Genomic DNA, 20,204 nt, shown 5'->3' with positions numbered 1-20,204 from the left:
TCTAAAAAGGCATCACTACTCTCATGTTTTGGGGCAGAGATAGAATAAAAAGGTACAAAATGCCAACGTATCAGATTTATACCCCCAATCCCTGAACCTTGAAAAGTTCAAGCTTATAATGAGATTTGACAATCAACAATTCCCCAGCCTTGGCATATAGCCAAACACAACAAGCTAGGCCTTGTCTCTTTATTCACTTTTCAAAACAAAATGACACTAAAATAAACCAACTGGACTACACATATGGCTGCAATATTAATCATATCCTGGACCAAAGAGAAAAAGTAAACCCACCTCCCTCTTTAAGTTGATCCAACTAACTTCAAAGCCTAGTGGGCTCCCTTTTTAAAACTCTATAACTTACAATTCACACCACACAGCACTTGATTATCATTCCCTAAAGGTATTTCAAGTGTGCTTATATTAGCTTCCCAGCAATACAACCATCGCAGAAATGAGATTATATAGGACTACATCATTTCTACCCCTCACTTCAGTGTAAACTAGCATAGAGTGGGGTATACAATAGTTCTGTTGGTTAACGCATATGGTGATATATATATATATATATATATATATATATATATATATATATATATATATATATATAATTGTAGATGAGACAGGAACAAGGAAGGAGACCCTCTGACTTTTCTACGACTAGCATTTAAGAGAAAGAAAATAGAACATGGAAAAGATTACTTAATAGCTACAAAGTAGTACTTACAGTATTCTAAAGAGCCAGAGACTCTTCTTACAGCTGTCCAAGGAGCTAGTAGTGCATACTGCACCCTGAGCTGGGCCGATCTTTTGACATCCTTGTCAGAGGAATAGTATACTTTTTCAGTGATTACAAAGAACTGCTGTTGTGACGACTAGTTATTTGCTTCAAGAGTTCCATATTAAACACTTATCTGCCACACCCTGCACACTAGAGACTAGGATATTATTCTTTTTACCAAGCAGCTGTTGAAATTCATGTCCAGAAGAATGATTAGATCTTGGCTTATTTTTCAATATAAAACAGGGAAACTGGACCCATCATTTTTAATCCCTCACTTCACTGTAGTGCTTCAGGCTAGTTTAAATTAGCAGATTTAAATAGTGTGCATTTTATTTATGTAATAGATTAATCAAGTAAGATGAATTATGGTTTTCAAAAGTGCCTCAGCGTATGTTCTCTCATTTCATTCTTTTACAGCAATCTTCTTGAAATAAGTAAGGGGTGGTAGATGCTTCAGATGAAGAAATTTAAGGATTAGAATGTTTAGGTAGTTTTTCTAAAAGTGAACAGTGGTAAAGCCCAAATAAATAATGGGTTTTAAAATGGTGGTAGAACCCAAAGATATTGCTCTTAAGAGTTCCACTCTAGAAGTCTTTTGGGAATACCAAAATAGCAAGAGTCACAGTGGTCTATCCACAGACCCAGCACCCTTAGTAAAATGAGAGACACTGGTCATCAGGTACATGGTATAAATGGGTTTTTGGACCTCAAAATTCAATGACCAGGTTTACAATTCCACCTTGCAAACAGTATTTTTTTTTAATTGTACGCTGGCAACAGGCACGGTACAATAGCAATATACAAGAGGAGAAGCGAAATTCTTGGCCAGGCAATCTGCTCTGGAAGGAAGAATACACAGACAATGCTACTCTTTCTTCCTGGGAGACAATTTTCAACTGATGCTTATACTGGAAATCTAAAATAAAAGGTGGCAATCCAGCTTTCTAGGCCTGACTTGCCTTGAGCATTTTGCTCAGTAAAGCAGTAACAGAAATGGTCAGGGATGGTTCCTATCCCAGAATGTAACAACTGGAATTGGGATTATTAACAAATGCAGACAAAGGAGTGAAGGTCCATCCACCTAATTCAGGCCTGCTTTGGGTAGTCAACACTGCACAAACACATCAAAATGGTAGGAAAATCTTGGGCTGATGACCTGAAAAAAATGGGACAATCAGTACTGTGTTAATAACACAGAAGAGACTTTGGGTACTCAGCATTACTCAGAAGCAATGCAAAGAAGTGGAGGGGTCCATGTCTGATGGGAGGGACCAAGGATAGTGCAACTGAGGCATTACAGCAATACAAAGTGAGTAATGCAATGACATCTGGGATTGTTAATGTTTTAAATCCAAGAGAAAGGGCCTTGCCCAGTCAACATTCCCCAGCAATAATGCAAAAGGGGCAGGGTGGCGTTGGGAGGGAAAAAGGAACACAATCTTATTTAGTGGCCCAATACATGAACACCTGAAATTGTGAGAATGGTGCTTATGCACCTTGGATGGGTCCAAGGGTGAGCAAGGGGTGGGAAGAGGGAAGGAAGGGGAAGATCATGACTACTTGGAATTTTATACAAAGAAGCAATACAAAAGGAGAGGGAGTATGGGGTACTATTTGATGGAAAAGTTCACAGCATACTGCCATGTTTATACTTTATTATGCCAGGGGAAATTGGTGCTGGGAGTGTTTGCCTAACAAGGCCAGGGAGGAAAAACCCATTGTTAATTGCCATTGTGCCCACTAATAGTTTAATAACTCTAAACTAATAGAGTTTTGTGTGGTCAGCAACCCCTGCATTAATGCAAAGGGGGTTTAAGGGAATGTTATCCTAAATCTAACAGAAGGGAACATAGACAATTGCACATTGACAGTCCAAGAAAGGGGCCTTAGTACCCCTGATGTATACAAAGCGGGTACAGAGGTCCCATCATTGCTAGTGGTGCACATTAATTGTCCAAGAGCTGAGGTCATGATAGCACTCCTCAGCAGCAATCCAAAGATAGTGGTAAATGCATAGGGCATCCTTTAGCACTGCACAAATCCACAGACACATACAAGTCTGTACAATTATAATCTCAAGAGAAGAGCTCATTTATGGTTAACACACCCTTGATACAAAGGGGGTTTGAGGGAATGCAACCCTAGTCCAACAGAAAAGATGGACAATTGCAATTATGCACATTAGAGTCTAAAAGAAAGGGCATTAGGTAAATAACATCTCCTTACTCCAAAGCAAAGAGGGGTTCTAGTATAAGACACACTTAGCAAACTGCATTTATACACATGAACTTTTCAAGTGAAAGAGTCTTAAGTAGTGGACACTACCTGCTGAACCTGGTAAGGAAGTAGGCAGGATCCTTAGCGCACAAAATAGGAAAAAATGCAATTGCACATATTACCACTCCAAAAGAGGGCCTTGGTTGATCAGTACACACTGCTGTACTGCAAAGGGAAGCTGAGGGTGTATAACTATTTCAATTATGAATATTAATGGTTTACTAGAAGGAACTTGGGGAGAAAACAGTATCCCCTGCAGCAGTGCAAAGCAGGTACGAGAGTTTTGAAAGTGATAGGGTTGTGGAAACTACAATTCTGCACATTAACCATCCAAATGTAAATGTCACAGCAGTGGGCACCACCTACTGGAAGGCATAGAAGTAGGGGTGGAGGATGTCCTCATCTAGTGCACAAGAACCCAGACTAATGCAATTATGCACATTAACAGGATAAATTAGGGATCAGCAACCCTGGCATACAGCAAATGACATACAATAGAGTAGGATGAACTAAGTTGCAATTATGTACATTAATGTCCAACAGATATGGTATGATCAACTAAAACCATGTATCTTGTACAGATACAAGGATCTTAAAATAATGGGCACTCCTTGCTAAAGATAAAGGGAGTGGGGAGAGGGGTGTCCTTATTTGGTGTACATAAAAATGTACAAATGCAATTATGCATAATCACAAGGCATGAAAAAAAAGGCCTTAGTGATCAGTACCCCTTCTGGGGTCTCAGAAGGTAGTATCTTATTCAAACAGGATGAGCCTGTGCAATTATGCACATTAATGTCCATGGTGCATGGCTGTGGTCAATTACAATTGTCTTCCTTGACTGCTCAAGTGTAACAGTCTTGTACAGGGCACGGTCTTGTACAGTGGGCACTCCCTGCTTGAAGATACAGGGAGTGGAGAGAGGTTTTCTTCTCTAGCACATAAGAACCCAGATAAATATAACATGCATCTTAACAGGCCATGAAACAGAACCTTATGGGTCAGAATTCCCTGCAGTACTTCAAAGGGAGTGTAAAGGGGAAGAATCCTAATGTAATTGTCATTGTGCTCATTAACAGTTTGAGAACGGGGCCTTAAATGGACAGTACCCCATGCGGTAAAGCTTAGAGGCTGTGAAAAGACTCAGGGACCCAAGTTAACTCAAAGGACAGTGGACAACCAATACTACACACATCCAGAGTCCCAAAAGTCCCACTTTAAGGTGGTCAGTCACTTCTGCTTCAGTAATTGCAGGAGTCTTGAACTAAAAGGTACAGTTGTGGACAACTGAGTATGCACAAGACAACAAAGGCTGTGCACATTAACTGCATTAGTGTGTAAAATCTTAAGTAGTAGGCACCTCTTGCTGGAATATAAATAGTATGGGGAGAATCCTTATCTAGGTATAAGAGTGAATTTAAGTATGCACATTAACAGTCCAAGAGAGTGACTCTTGTCTAGTCAGAAGCCCCCACAGTAATGTAAATTGGGCAAGGAAATGAGATCCCATTCTAACATAAGGGACCATTGGCTACTGTAATTATGCACATTTAAACTATAAAGGAGAAGCAGTTATAGTTGGTCAGCACGCCTGACACAGAGAAGGTGTGATGGGGATGGGATCTCCAATTTGGGGATGTGCAATCTGGCACATTAACTGTCCAAAAGAAGGACCTTAGGTGGTTAGTACCCCCTGCTATAATACTAAGAAATAAAGATATTAGCTTATCAAGAGGGTATATGCACATTTAGAGTCCTAAGAGAAGTACTTTGAGATACTAACATCCCCTGATGCAATACAAAAAGGGTGGGAAATTAGTTAAAAGTGAAGGACCATAAACATTGGAATTTTGCTACAAATAATCCCCCCCAAAAAATAACTAAAGTAATTAATACAGAGAGTACAGGGGACTTAAATGAATGACAGTGTGGTCAATTACCATGGTTCACTTTATTGTAGTACAAAGGTCTCGAATAAAGGGCATTCACTGCTGAATACAAGGGAAGTTAGTGAAATCTTACCTACTGCAGAGAAAGATGAACAAATGCAATTATGCACATTAACAATGCAAAAAAAAGGGGATCTTGGTATTCAGCACCCCTTACTATAATGCTAACAGGGGGTCAGAGAATGAGATACACCTGAACAGTCTCAAGTACCTTCTGTGGTAATGCAAAGGGAGTTGCGGGGCAAAGGCCAAGGGATGAAATCATAGACTAAAAAAGGGACCACTGTTGTAACTGAGCATAAAAACTGTCCCAAGCACCCTCTCTGATAATGTACAAGGAGTTGGAAGGCATGAGATCTGAGACTAAGAAAAGGGACCAAATCTGCATTTGAGCACATTCATAGTACCAAGTACCCTCAGCAGTAACCCAAACAAAGTTTGAAGGGCATGGATCTCAGACTAGGAGAAAGGACCACACCTGCAATAGCGCCCTTTAATGGTCCCAAAAAACCTTCCCAAGTATTGCAAAGGGAGTAGAAGAGAATGGGATCCTAGACCAACAGAAGGGACCACAGCTGCAGTTAGCACCTTAACAGTTCCAGATGCCTTTCTAGGTAATGTAAAGGGGCTGGGAAGTCATGGGATCCTAAACTACAAAAGTGACACAGCTGCAATGAAGCACTTTAACAGTTCCAAGTACCCTCTGCTATAATGCAAAGACAGTAGGAGGGCATGGAAAAGTATATGAACAGAAGGAACCACAGCTAAAATTAAGTACTTTATAAGTTCCAAATACACTCCCAGATAATGTAAAAAGGAGATGGTGGGCATGGGATCCTACAAAACAGAAGGTACCACAGCTGCAATAGAGCATTTGACAGGCCCAAGTACGCCCTGCTGTAATGCAAATAGAGATGGAGGTGTGGGATCCTAATCAGAAGGGAACACAGGCTGCAATTAAGCACCTTTCAGTACCAAATCTGATCCCAGGTAATATAAAGGGAAGAGGTGGTCATGACCAGCAAAATGGACCACACCTGTATGTAATGCACATTTACAGTCCCAAGCACTATCTGCTATAATGCAATGGGGGTTGGAGGACATCGGATCCTAGACTAACAAAGGGGACCCACAGCTGCAAATAAGTACTTTAACAGTCCCCCAAATCCTCCCAGATAATGTAAAGGGAGTAGAAGGGGATGGGATCCTAAATCAACAAAAGTGACTACACCAGGAATTAAGTACTTTAACAGCCCCAAGTATCCACTGCTATAATGCAAAAGGGTAGGAGGGCATGGGAAACTAGACACACAAAAGGGACCACAGCTCCAATAGAGCATTTAAACAGTCCCAAATACATTCTCAGGTAATGCAAAGTGAGTTGGAGAACATGGGATCCTAGACTAACAGAAGGGACCAGGGCTGCAATTAAGCCATTAAAAGTCCCAAATATCCTCTGCTATAATGGAAAGGGAGTTAGAGGGCATGGAATGCTAGACGAACAGAAGGGACCACAGCTGCACATGAGCATATTAATTGCCCCAAATCTGTTACTAGGTAATGGAAAACGGGTTGGAAGGGACTGGAAACTAGATTAACAGAAGGGACAACAACTGTAATTAATAAGCATGTTAACATTCCCAAATCTGCTCCGGGTAATGTAAAGGGGGAAGGGCAAGAGATCCTAGGCTAACAGAGGGGACCCCACCTGCAGTTAAGCACTTTAACAATCCCAAGTACCATCTGTTGTAATGCAAAGAGAATAGGAGGGCATGGGAAACTATACTAATTTAATTACGTGGTCTCTTTTAACAGTCCCAAAAATCCTCTCAGGTAAACAGAGTAGGAGGGGATGGGACCACGGAATTACAGAAGGGACCACAGCAGCAATTAAGCACTTTAACAATCCCAAGGACCCTCTGTTATAATGCAAAGATAATAGGAGGGCATGGGAAACTACTAACAGAAGAGACAACAGCTGCAGTTAAGCCACTTAGAGTCCCAGATACACTCCCAGGTAACACAAAGGCAGTTGGAGGGCTTGGGATACTAGACTAACAGAAGGGACCACAGCTACAGTTAAATCCACTAACAGCCCCAATGACCTCTGCTGTAATGCACAGGGAGTTGGACAACATTGGGATCCTATAACAAAAGGGACCAGAGATGCAATTAAGCATTTTTAGTCCCAAATACCATCTGATAATACAAAGGTAATACAAAGGATCCTAAACTACTGGGACCACAGCTAAAATTAAACATGTTAAGAGTCCCAAGTAGCCTCCGCTGTATGCAGAAGGAGTTGGAGGACATGGGACCCCAGACTAACCAAAGGGACCACAATTGCAAATGAGCACATTACTAGTCCCAAATCCACTCCCAGGTAATGCACTGAGTAGCAAGGGATAGGACCCTAGACTAAGAAAAGGGACCACAGCTGCAACTAAGCACTTTAACAGTCCCAAAGAGAATACAAAGGGCGTTGAAAGATATGAGATCCTAAACTAACAGACAGGACCATGACTGCAATTAAGCACCTTAAAGGTCTGAAGTACCCTCTGCTGTAATGCAAAGGAAGTAGGAGTACATGGGAAACTAGATTAACAGAAGGGACTATAGCTGCATTAAGCTCATTAACAGTCCCAAATCCTCCATCTGCTCTAATGCAGAGGAAGTGAGAAGGCACAGGATAACTAGATTAATAGAAGGGATTGTAACTGCAATTAAGCACATTAACAGTCCCAAACGCCCTGCCATTAATGTAAAGGGAGTAGAAGGGGGATGGGATCCTAGACTAACAGGGGGCACCACAGCTACATTTAAGCACCTTAAAGGTGCCAAGTACCCTCTGTTCTAATGCATAGGGAGTTGGATGGAATGCTACATTAACATAAGGGACAGAGCTGCATTTAAGCAAATTAACAGTCCCATGTACATTGTGTGCTAATGCAAAGCAACTAGAAGGGGATGGGATCCTAGACAAATTAAAGGGACTCTGGTGGCAATGAAGCACGTTAACAGTCCCAAGTATCCTCTGCAGTAATGCAAAGTCAGTAGGAGGGGATAGGATCCTACACTACTAGAAGGCACCATAGCTGCCTTCAAGGACCTTAAAGATACCAACTATCCTCTGCTGTAATGCATAGGGAATTGGAGAGGATGGAATACTACACTAATATAAGGGACAGGAGCTGCATTGAAGCATATTTACAGTCCCTTGTACCCTCTGTGGTAATGCAAAGCAAGTAGGAGGGAATGGGATCTTAGATTGACAGAAGGGATTGTAGTACCAACTACCTACATTAAGAGTCCCAAGTATCCTTTGCAGTAATGCAAAGGAAGTAGGAGAGAATGGGAACATAAACTAATAAAAGGGGCCATAGCTGCATTTTAGCACCTTTAAGGTCCCAAATGCCCTCTGTTATAATGCATAGGAAGTTGGAGAGGATGAAATCCCTATGCTAACATATGGGCTGTAGCTGCATTCAAGCACACTAACAGTACCATGTACCCTCCATGATAATGCAATGGAGTAGGTGGAGATGGAATCCTAGTCTAACAGAAGGGACTATAACTACAATTAAGCATATTAACAATCCCTTGTACACTCTGTGATAATGTAAACTCTGTAGGAGGGGATGGGATCCTAGACAAACAGAAGGGACTATAGCAGTAATTGGGCACATTTACAGTCCCAAGTGTACTCTGTAGTAATACAAAGTAGGAAGGGATGGGAACATAAACTAACAGAAGGGGGCATAGCTGCATTTAAGCATCTTAAAGATCTCAAGTACTCTGCTGTAATGCAAAGGGAGTTAGGTGGGGATGGGATCCCAGACTAACAGAAGGCACTGTAAGTATACTTAAGCACCTTGAAGGTCCCATCTGCTATTAAGCATAGGGAGTTGGAGAGGATAGAATCCTACATTAACATAAGGGATCACAGCTGCATTTAAGCACATTAACAGTCCCAAGTCCCCTCTGCAATTATGCAAATGCATTAGGTGGGGATGGAATCCTAGGTAAAAGAAGAGCTGCCTTTAAGCATAAACAGTCCCCTTGTACTTTTTGTGGTATTGCAAACCCTGTAGGAGGGGACAGGATCCTAGGCAAACAGAAGGGATTATAGCAGCACTTATGCACATTATCAGTACCTTGTACCTTCTGTAAGTAGGTAGAGGATAGGATCCTAGACTAACAGAAGACACCATAGCTGCATTTAAGCACTTAATTGTCCCTTGTGCCTCCTGTAGAAATGCAAACGTTTAGGAGGGGCTAGGATTATAGACAAACAGATGGGACTGTAGTGGCAATTAGGCACATTAACAGTCCCAAGTATCCTCTGCAATAATGCAAAGTGTAAGTAGGAGGGGCTGGGAATGCACTAACAGAGGGGTTGTAACTGCATTTAAGCATCTTAAAGATTTCCAGTACCTTCTGCAGTAATTGAAAGGGAGTTAGGTAGCAATGGGATCCCAGACTAACAGAAAGCACCATAGCTTAAAAGCACCTTAAAAGTCTCAAGTACCTTCTGTTGTAATGCACAGGGAGTTGGAGAGGATGAAATCCTACACTAACTTAAGGGACCATGGCTTCATTTAAGCACATTAACAGTCCCACGTACCCTCCATGATAATGCAAAGGGAGCAGATAGGGATGGGATCCTCATCTAACAAAAGGGACCACAGCTGCATTACAGCACATTAACAGTCCCAAGTAGCCTCTGCAATAATGCAGAGTTAGGTGGGGATCGGGTCCTAGATTAACAGGAAAAATCTTAGTTGCATTTAAGCACATTAACAATCCCTTATACCCTCTGTGGTAATGCAAACAGTGTGGAATGGGACAGGATCCTAGATTAACAGAAGGGATTGTAGCAGCAATTAGGCACACTAACATCCCAAGTATCCTCTGCAGTAATGCAAAGCAAGTAGGAGAGGACAGGAACATAAACTAACAGAAGGGGCCATAGCCACATTTAAGCACCTTAAAGGTAGAAACTACTCTCTGCTGTAGTGCATAGAGGGTTTGGCAAGGATGGAATCCTACATTAACATAAGGGTCTATGGATGCATTTAAGCACATTAACAGTCCCGTGTATTCTCCATTAAAATGTAAAGGGAGTTTGTGAGGGTGGGTTCCCAGTCTAACAGAAGGGACCAATGCTACAATAAGTTCATTAGTGTCTCAAGTACCCTCTGCAATAATGCAAAGAGAATTAGGTGGGGATGGGAACCTGAGTTAACAGAACAGATGGTAGCTGCATTTAAGCACCTTAACAGTCCCTTGTATCCTCTGTGGTAATGTAATCCATGCAGAAGAGGGTGAGAATCTAGACAAACAGAAGGGACTATAGTGGCAGTTAGGCACATTAACAGTACCAGGTAGCCTCAGCAGTAATGCAAAGGAAGCAGGAGGAGATGGGAACATAAACTAACAGAAGGGGCCATACCTGCTCTTAAGCACCTTAAATGTCTCAAGTATTCTCTGCTATAACACAAAAGAAGTAGGAGTGCATGGGATTAACAGAAGAAACTATAGCTGCAATTAAACTGATTAACAGTCCCAAATACCATCTGCTCTAATGCAAAGGAAATGGGAAAGCATAGGATCTTAGACTAACAGAAGGGATTGTAAGTGCAATTATGCACAGTAACAGTCCCAAATGCCCTGCCATGTAATGTAAAGGGAGTAGAAGGGGGATGGGATCCTAGACTAACTGGGGGACCACAGCTATGTATAAGCATCTTAAAGGTGCCAAGTACCCTCTGCTCTAATGCATACAGAGTTGGAAAGGATGGAATCCTACATTAACATAAGGGACAGAACTACCTTTAAGCACATTAACAGTCCCATATACACTGTGTGCTAATGCAAAGTGAATAGAAGGGTATGGAATCCTAGAGTACTGAAAGGGACCACAGCTAAAATTAAACATGTTAAGAGTCCCAAGTAGCCTCCGCTGTATGCAGAAGGAGTTGGAGGACATGGGACCCCAGACTAACCAAAGGGACCACAATTGCAAATGAGCACATTACTAGTCCCAAATCCACTCCCAGGTAATGCACTGAGTAGCAAGGGATAGGACCCTAGACTAAGAAAAGGGACCACAGCTGCAACTAAGCACTTTAACAGTCCCAAAGAGAATACAAAGGGCGTTGAAAGATATGAGATCCTAAACTAACAGACAGGACCATGACTGCAATTAAGCACCTTAAAGGTCTGAAGTACCCTCTGCTGTAATGCAAAGGAAGTAGGAGTACATGGGAAACTAGATTAACAGAAGGGACTATAGCTGCATTAAGCTCATTAACAGTCCCAAATCCTCCATCTGCTCTAATGCAGAGGAAGTGAGAAGGCACAGGATAACTAGATTAATAGAAGGGATTGTAACTGCAATTAAGCACATTAACAGTCCCAAACGCCCTGCCATTAATGTAAAGGGAGTAGAAGGGGGATGGGATCCTAGACTAACAGGGGGCACCACAGCTACATTTAAGCACCTTAAAGGTGCCAAGTACCCTCTGTTCTAATGCATAGGGAGTTGGATGGAATGCTACATTAACATAAGGGACAGAGCTGCATTTAAGCAAATTAACAGTCCCATGTACATTGTGTGCTAATGCAAAGCAACTAGAAGGGATGAGACCCTAGACTAATAGAAGAGATTGTAGCTGCAATGAAGCACATTAACAGTCCCAAGTAGCTGCTGCAGTAATGCAAAGGAAATAGGAGGGGATGGGAGCATAAAACTAACAGAAGAGGCTATAGCTGCATTTAAGCATCTTAAAGGGTCCAAGTACCCTGTGCTGTAATGCATAGGGAGTTGGAGACAATGGAATCCTACAGTAATATAAGGAACCACACAGCTTCCTTAGAGCACATTAATAGTCCAAAGTACCCTTTGCAATAATGCAAAAGGAAGTTAGGTGGGGACAGGATCCCAGATTAACAGGAGAAACCATAGCTGCCTCTAAGCACATTAATGGTCCCTTGTACCTTCTATGATAATACAAACTGTGGGAGGGGATGGGACAAAGAAAAAGAAAAGGGAAAGTGGTAATTGGGCACATTTAGAGTCCCAAGTATCCTCTGCAGTAATGCAAAGTAGGAGGGGATGGGAACATAAATAGAAGGGGTCATTCATAGCTACATTTAAGCACCTTAAAGGTCTCAAGTACCCTTTGCTATAATGCAAAGCAGGAATAAGTGGGAAACTAGATTAACAGAAGGAACTATAGCTGCAATTAAGCTCATTAACAGTCCCATTGTACCCTTCATGATAATGCAAAGAGAGTAGGTGAGGACAGGATCTAACAGAAGGGACTGTAACTACAATTACACACGTTAACAGTCCCAAGTACCCTCTGCAGTAATGCAAAAGAATTTAGATTGGGATGGGAACCTAGGTTAATAGAAGAGACCATAGCTGCCACTTAGGCACATTAACAGTCCCTTGTACTCTGTGTAATGCAAACTCAGTAAGAGGGAGGAGATTGGGATCCTAGACAAACAGAGAGGACTCTGGCAGCAATTAAGCACATTGTAGTCCCAAATATCCTCTGCAGAAATGCAAAGGAAGTAGGAGGGGGTGGGATTTTAGACTAACAGAAGGCACCATAGCTGCCTTTGAGGGCCTTAAAGATCCCAACTACCCTCTGCTGTAATGCATAGGGAGTTAAAGAGGATAGAATCATACACTAACATAAGGGACAGAGCTGCATGTGAACACATTAACAGTCCCATGTACAATCTGTGCTAATGCAAAATGAGTAGGAGGGTATAGGATCCTAGACTAATGGAAGGAATTATCGCTGCAGTTAAGCACATTAACGTTTCCAACTATTCTCTGCAGTAATGCAAAGGAAGTAGGAGGGGATGGGATCCCAGACTAACAGAAGGGACCATAACTGCCTTAAGCACCTTAAAGGACCCAAGTACCCTCTGCAATAATGCAAAGGGAGTTAGGTGGAAATGGGATTTTAGGTTAACAGTAGGAGACATTGGGGATTGCAATTTTGCACATGAACAATTTTAGGAGAAGAGCCTTAGATAATTAGCACTTTTTAGATATAGAGATGGTGCAGGGTTCCTGATACAAAAGGCTCAGTCTAGCCAATTAATATTGTACACATAAAATGTCCTAGTGTATTGTTCTTGGGTAGTAAGGGTCCCCTGCTAGAATACAAAGGGAGTGGGTGTGGCTAGTCCACAGAACATGTGCCAATGCAATTATGAAAATTATCAATTCAAGAGAAGTGTCTTTGAGTGATCAGCCCACATTATAGTATGCAAATGGAATACAGTGGCTCTTTCAAATGTACAGGACTCTGCACAACTCCAACTGTGCAAATTAACTGTCCAACAACTGAGTTCCTGAATAATCTGCACTCCCTAGCAATATCCCAAAGTGGTTAGGACGGGGTGGGATTCCATTTTTTATTGCGCAGCACCATGGACATATGCAATTATGCACATCAACTGTTTAAGTGACCTTGGGTAATCAGAACCCCTCATAAGCAATGGCATAAAGATAAAGTTATATCCTAGACTAACTGTTGGGACAGTGCGCAATGAAGATTTTACATATTAATGCAGGGTAGTAAGTAGTCTGCACTACCTAGGAGTAAAGAGAAGAGCATGGGTGGGTCTTACCTTTTAGGCAGGATCTTGAATATTAATAATTGTATTCATTAATATCCCAAAGTAAAGGACTTTGAAGATGAGCCCATCTGCTATAGTGCAAAGGAGTTGCAAAGGACTTGTGTAATGAACAGGGGTGTGGACAATTGGGATTATACTCATCAATCATTCAAGGAACATGGTCCCAGGTAGTCAGCACTGCCTAGTGGCAATGCAAAGGGGATGAAGGGTCATTGATTACTGGGCAAGACAACGTACAATTACAGTTTGGTACTTTAATTGTCAAAGAACAGCAGGCCATCCCAGAAGCAGGACAGAAATGGTAGGGTGCCTTTGTTTAATGGACAAGGCTAATACAATTTGGGACTGAGCATGTTAACTATTGAACAAAAGATTCGTGTTTTCTTTTTGCTGAATTCAGCAAAAGGACTGGGATCTAATCCAATGGGCAGGACAATTAAAATTTCACTCAGGGTAGAGTTCAGGTGACCAGCACAATATTATGAGCACTGCCCAGAAAACTGGGACTGTGACTACTGCAGCAATGACAAAAGAATGGTTTCTCCTTCCTTAAGGGCAGGTAATAGAGATGATGAGTAACTAAAATTATGAACAATAGTTATCTGATATGAAACTCAATTAACATTTCTAACATTGACACAAAGGTGAATAGATTGATTGTTCTAACGTGGGACAGTGGACAAATGGGATTGTGTACATTAATTGAAAATGATAACTCAGGTAGTCAACTCGGAAATTCAGCAATGCTAGAGGCACACAGGGTTATTCCAGTCTTATGGATGAGCAATGGACAACTTTTAGCACCAAATCAATGCAGATTGGAGTGACTTTAGGGAGAAGCAGGGTTAGGGTAATGGCTGGGGCTAGGGCTGGGGCTGGGGCTGGGGCTGGGGCTGGGGCTGGGGCTGGGGCTGGAGCTGGGGTTGGGGTTGGGGCTGGGACTCGGGCTGGGGCTAGGGATAGGGCTGGCGATAGGGCTGGGCAGCTGGAGCTAGGGCTGGGGCAGGGCTGGAGACAGGGCAGGGGCAGGGCTGGACACAGGGCAGGGGAAGGGCTGGTGCTAGATTGGGGGCGCGGTTGCTGGGAGCAGGGCTGGGGAGGAAATGGGAACTATGGAGGCAAGGCACCACAGAAAATTGAAATTATGGGCATTGACACTCAAATATAACGTTTCACTAAAGGAAACAAGTCCACAGTAAGTCTAGTTTCCTGCATGATAGGTTTTACTCAATTCGTGCAGCATTCAGGATGGGAACAAAGCGAGGCCTGGACTGGAGTGGACCTTCAAATATTCCTTATTACATTTGGTCGTAAAGCTAAAATTTTAATTAACTACTTCTGTACTATAAGACTCTTACAAAATCCAAAAACATGTAGTTTATTAAGTCAATTTCAGAGTAGAAAAGTAGTAAAAATTTTTTAAATAGCAATTTGAATTTGAATATCTAAAGCCAAAAAAAGCTTAAAGAATTAGTAAAAATTGAAAATTTTAACTTATTTTAAGGAACTCAAAAATAAAAACTCATTAAATGTAATTGAATTCTACAAATAAGCAAAGCTCCTAAATACATTTCCGGAATAGTAACTTAAAACCTAAAACTAATGCTAGCAGACCACATAATCAAACTACATAGGACTGTCATCCAAGAAATAAATAAAAATCAAAATCCGACCCCAGCAGTAGCCACGGGGTAGATGTTCCTCTTGAAGAAGGCAGGGATTCCTCTTCTGCCACCTGCTGGCCAAAGATCATCTGTGATCCATTCTGGTTCTTGCCAGGACTCACCACCATGTTCACACCCTGCAGGCTTGGAGCACTGCCCCTGGCCAAATTGCAGAAGAGCAAAAGCGGTGGGGGGGGGGGGAGGGGGGCGGCGGGGGAGGGGGAGGGGTGGGGGGAGGGGGGAGAGTAAACTAGCCTTGGGCCATGGCACCAATGCAGAAAAATGGAGGTAAGGTTCAGCCAACAGAGCCAAATATTCAACACTGCAGGAGGCAATGCTGGAGGGGAGGGAGCAAGTGAGAGGGGAGGGAAGTGTAAAAAAGAAGTGTCCTTGGAAAGACCTTGAGTACCACCCACTGGGAGAAGACATACAAACATGGCTCCTCTGCTTCCTCCTGACTGGATGAATAAAGACCGCGATGAAGTGCTATGCTAACTCACACAATCTAACTCCATCCTCCAGTAATTGGCTGTGCCCAATCCTTCCACCCTTTCTGATTGGGTGGGTCATGCGGCAATCCAACATTGTCCATCCCACCTTTCTCTCACTTTTCGCGGCAAACACGACAAAGCCCGCCATCTTTAACAATGCGGCAGGCCCATCTGGTGCAAAGCCCGCCAAGAATGTACCGGTAAAAATCCCCGCCAAGACGTCCACGTGACAAATTGCCATGACATCCAAATGACAAGGTCTGCCATATTGTCCCTGCGGCAAAACCTGTTAGGAAATGCACACGGCAAAGACAAAAGCCCGCCATGTTTTACACTGCGGCAAGTACTCCAGCCGCCATCTTTTACTATGTAACAGAATATTTGCACCGCCATGCTGTGCACTAGAACAAAGACACCACCATGATGTGGCCTTCCCGCCACATGAACACTGCGGCAAAATTGGGTCCGCCATTTTGGACACTCTAACAAAGCAGAGAGCCATGCTGAGCAATACCGCAAACCCAAAATCGCCATTTTGAACCCTATGCCTTAACCTTCTCCCTCTCATTTTTGACCATCCTCTTGTAACATGACAGAAGACCATCCTGTTTTTCTACCTCATGATACCACAGTTCATGCAAAGCTCCTAACAAGCCCCAAATCAGCTCATTCAAAACATGTAGCTGATGCAATGCACGTAACTGCCTCTGCCTGTCCCGCTAGCCATCTTAGCTCCCTAATTTATACTTGGCACAACTAACTCTCAGCCAAGCGGCTGAAGTGGCCGCCATCTTTCCTCCCCAGCCTAACTCCTTGGCCTAACTGCTAAGTCATCTCCCAGCTAAAGCCGTAGGTCCACTCACACAACACCAAACGATTGATTAGCAGCATAAATTTGTAGACATTCCGTACAGTACAACGAACCACAAAAGCCAACATTTCCATCCATAAAAGGCCCCGATGGGCCATGAGAAAAAAAAAAAATCTAAGCAGGTATCCACAGCCCCGATGGGCAAAGGAAAAAAATAAATAAATAAAGCAGGTATCCAAGGCCCCGATGGGCAAGGGGAAAAAAAAAAAAAATAATAAAAGCAGGTATCCGAGGCCCCGATGGGCCAAAAAGGAACTTTTTTTAAAGCAGGTATCCATTGCCCCGATGGGCCAGAGGGTTAAAGGGGAGGGAAGGAGACACAGCAGGTATCCGAGGCCCCGATGGGCTAAGGATGAAAAAAAAAATTAAAAGCAGGTATCCGCTGCCCCGATGGGCAAATTAAAAAAAAGAAAGAAAAGAATTAAAACGCAGGTATCCACAGCCCCGTTGGGCGAAAAAAAATGATAATAATAAAACCTGGTATCCACAGCCCCGATGGGCAAAATGTAGAAAAGAGAAGGGGGGGGGGGGGGGACTAAACCACGACAAAGCAGAGGCATCAACCAAAAACCATTCCAGTGAAAAATTCCTTTAAAATGGAAAATTACCTAAAAATATTCCAAATACCTGAAAAAATAGGGAGGAGATGTCAAGAGAACACTCGGAGAAAGTTTAGAATTGTTAAAATATTTTATGGAATTTTCGTGAATTTTTTAAAAGAAATACGCCATAAGGAGTGGTCGGGGCTGGAAAATGTTCCAGAAAGAACCACACGGGCAAAGATATCCACTGTTAGCAAGCTTCCACCCCGGGAAAGGAAGAAATATGGCGGCCGCAGCAAATTGCAGTGCTTTAAGAAGTGAGGGGGAGGGGACCTGAGGGCGGGAAGGAGTAGAAGAGGAGTGGCCTAGAAGATTGAAAGCCAGACATCTTTGTGGTTTAACTGGTTCAAAATTTAACCAGTAACAAGAAAAAAGGGGAGATTTAGAGAAAACAGCAACATATTAGAAAGACAACACTAGGCTAGAAGTAGGCTTCATTTATTGACCACAACTTCAATGGGTTTTCAATGGGTTCTTATCTATACATAGGGACGTTAGGTAAATCGAATTAGATAACAGATGCTAAAATTCTCCACAAACAGCATAACAAATGAAAGGGTTTTAGTTCAGCTTGGTTTTGAAATGGGAAGAAGGGGGAAGTAAAGCTTTGATATGCTGATAAAGAATCCCAATACCTCTTTCAGCCAGAATGTATAACTACCCCACCAAACTCTTGAACCAAGGAAGTTAGGAAGAGCACTACATTAAGGTTAGAACCCTCTCTGAGGGACTTTCCCTTCCATTATCTAATGAGATACCGGTTTATTCCTGTTTTATAGATAATGAAGCTGTTACCTAATATGCGTATGGTCACACAGCAGTATTTTGAGCCAGTGTCTTTTCTACTCCAGAACTCAGCCTTTGTATGGCCCCTGATCGTAGAGATTAGAAGTAATCTAATCAACTGATTTTAAGTCAGTTGGTGAGCAAGACAAAGGAAAGAACAGAAGGTAATTCACAGAAAGTAATTTTGACCCCTAATTAATCAAGACGCTATACTATTTGTGACCTGTTTGTAATTTTTTAACTGTGAGTCCTTAATCTTTAGTATTTCCCTACTTCCTCCATGAATCTGATGACCCCCAACATTGAACCAATTATGAGGGCACAGAAGTGAAGTTCACCCACTGGCAGTATCTGATAGGCAAAAGCTCATATAAAAGCCAAAGCTGACCCCACAAATCTGGCTATTTCAGTGAGAAGCATTTAATCTCATAAACTCTCCTATATTGTTTATCAAAGAAACAATGGAGAACCAGAGGGAGACAATGTAAAGTATCACACAACAACTCCTAGAAAGTCAAGGGATACATTTTCCTTCTACTGGCTAAACTGTAAAATGTAACTATTAAGGCAAATACTACCAGGTAAGCATGTCCTCCAGTCTCCAGATAAATGATAAAGTATGTAAAATTTTCTTCCTTTAGGATACACTCCATCCTCTAAATGCTCTTGGTTCACACACAAAAAAGTATCCGACTTGTTATTCAAAATGAGGGAAATTGTGTTGTACATGTGGTACCCTTGAGAAGACAATGTTTAACACAAAGAGAATCTAGTAACAGAATTTCAGTCTGGAAGATAATTTTCCACAGGAACCTTCCTGAATACCCAAAAATTAACTATGGAGCAAACCCCTACAAACAAGACCTGCTGTGCTTTCCAGATTTGGGGCAGGAAGTGGGATTATAATTCTGAATGTCTTTAAGATTTCATTCTAATTTAAGCTTTCACAAGTTTCTAGTGAAAGGAACAGGGGTAAAGGAGTCTTATTTTATAGGTTAGTAAATTGAGATTGAAGGATGTTGATTTCTTTGCATTTGGTTTAAAAGCTAGTGACAGCATGAGGATCCCAGAGTAGAGGTTCTGGGACCCATAGCTTTGGTGGTGCTTTAGTAAAACAATTCTGTTAACAAGACTGCCTTGTGTATTAGATCTCTCTAGTGAGAATTGTGTAATTTGTGTGGAGTTCTAAATCACTTTAATGATCATGGTATATTTGAAAAATAACAATCATACCTATAAAATTTAGTAGCTACAACCACTTTGATATCACTCAGTCATTAGAGAAAAATATATGATTAGTATTCCCTTAACACCTGGGCTCTCAGCATAGACTAACCAGTAGGACTTAAAAAAGCAAGCCAATTATCATCAGCAGCAATGCTATCAGGTCACCTGGACAAATCTTAAACTCTTTCTCTATAGGCCATGAACTAATAGTATCACCAGGAATCTGACTCCACTCTAGAACTTACCTGTTTCAGCTTATTGTGTCTTTAGCCTAGGCTACCAATCATTAGGATAACTAGACCTGCCTAATATGGCTCTATCTGATAGAATTTTCTACAATTGTGGTAATGTTCTATACTTTTTAGACCTTGGGTTAAAGAAATTTTTCTTAAACAAGACTCAGATCATCAACTGCAAAAGACTGATAAATTTGACTTTCTGAAATTAAAATGTTTTATTTCACATAAAAACCTTAAAAGGTAAAAAGACAAGATATAAACTGGTTATCCTGGAGTTCTGCAGCCAGGCCCTGGTTCCTGGAGAGCAGCCAGGCTAGCAGATTACTCCCATTGGCTCTCATAGTAATTTCTTTCAGGGGATTGGATGAGATTAGGCTGCCAAAATGGTGACAAAATGATGATTCTGGATGACTGTCACTCACATCAGACACAGGACATTTTCAGGCTCTAGGCTACTAAGAACAGTTGATACAGATAAAAGAACTGCAGAGGCAAGAAACTATACTATTTTGATACAAACAGGTCATTGCATTGGATGTTGTCACAGTGTTGCTACTTTTTCTTTTAAAGGGAGGTATAAAATTAGCCAGGTATAGCACATTTGACAGTAAAGAACTTGAACAAGTGGTTTCTGGACCTGGAAAGGAAGA

At 41.9% G+C, this 20,204-nt stretch overlaps 1 long non-coding RNA gene across 5 annotated transcripts in view; it reads right to left on the bottom strand.

Moving 5' to 3' along the window:
• Positions 1-17,522, bottom strand: part of LOC109260312 (uncharacterized) — a 36,271-nt gene extending 18,749 nt beyond the window's left edge. For 2 of the 5 annotated variants that reach the window (XR_008418228.1, XR_008418227.1), the window contains exon 1: positions 728-17,522. This is a non-coding gene — a long non-coding RNA (uncharacterized LOC109260312). The remainder of the gene's footprint in view (positions 1-727) is intronic. The other 3 variants (XR_008418224.1, XR_008418225.1, XR_008418226.1) reach the window with 3 other exon arrangements.
• Between the last annotated feature and the right edge of the window lie 2,682 nt (positions 17,523-20,204).

Source organism: Panthera pardus, unplaced genomic scaffold (genome assembly GCF_024362965.1).
Source record: "Panthera pardus isolate Hobbes unplaced genomic scaffold, ASM2436296v1 HiC_scaffold_27, whole genome shotgun sequence".
Taxonomy (NCBI): Eukaryota; Metazoa; Chordata; class Mammalia; order Carnivora; family Felidae; genus Panthera; species Panthera pardus.
This window is presented reverse-complemented; position numbering and strand designations above follow the sequence as displayed.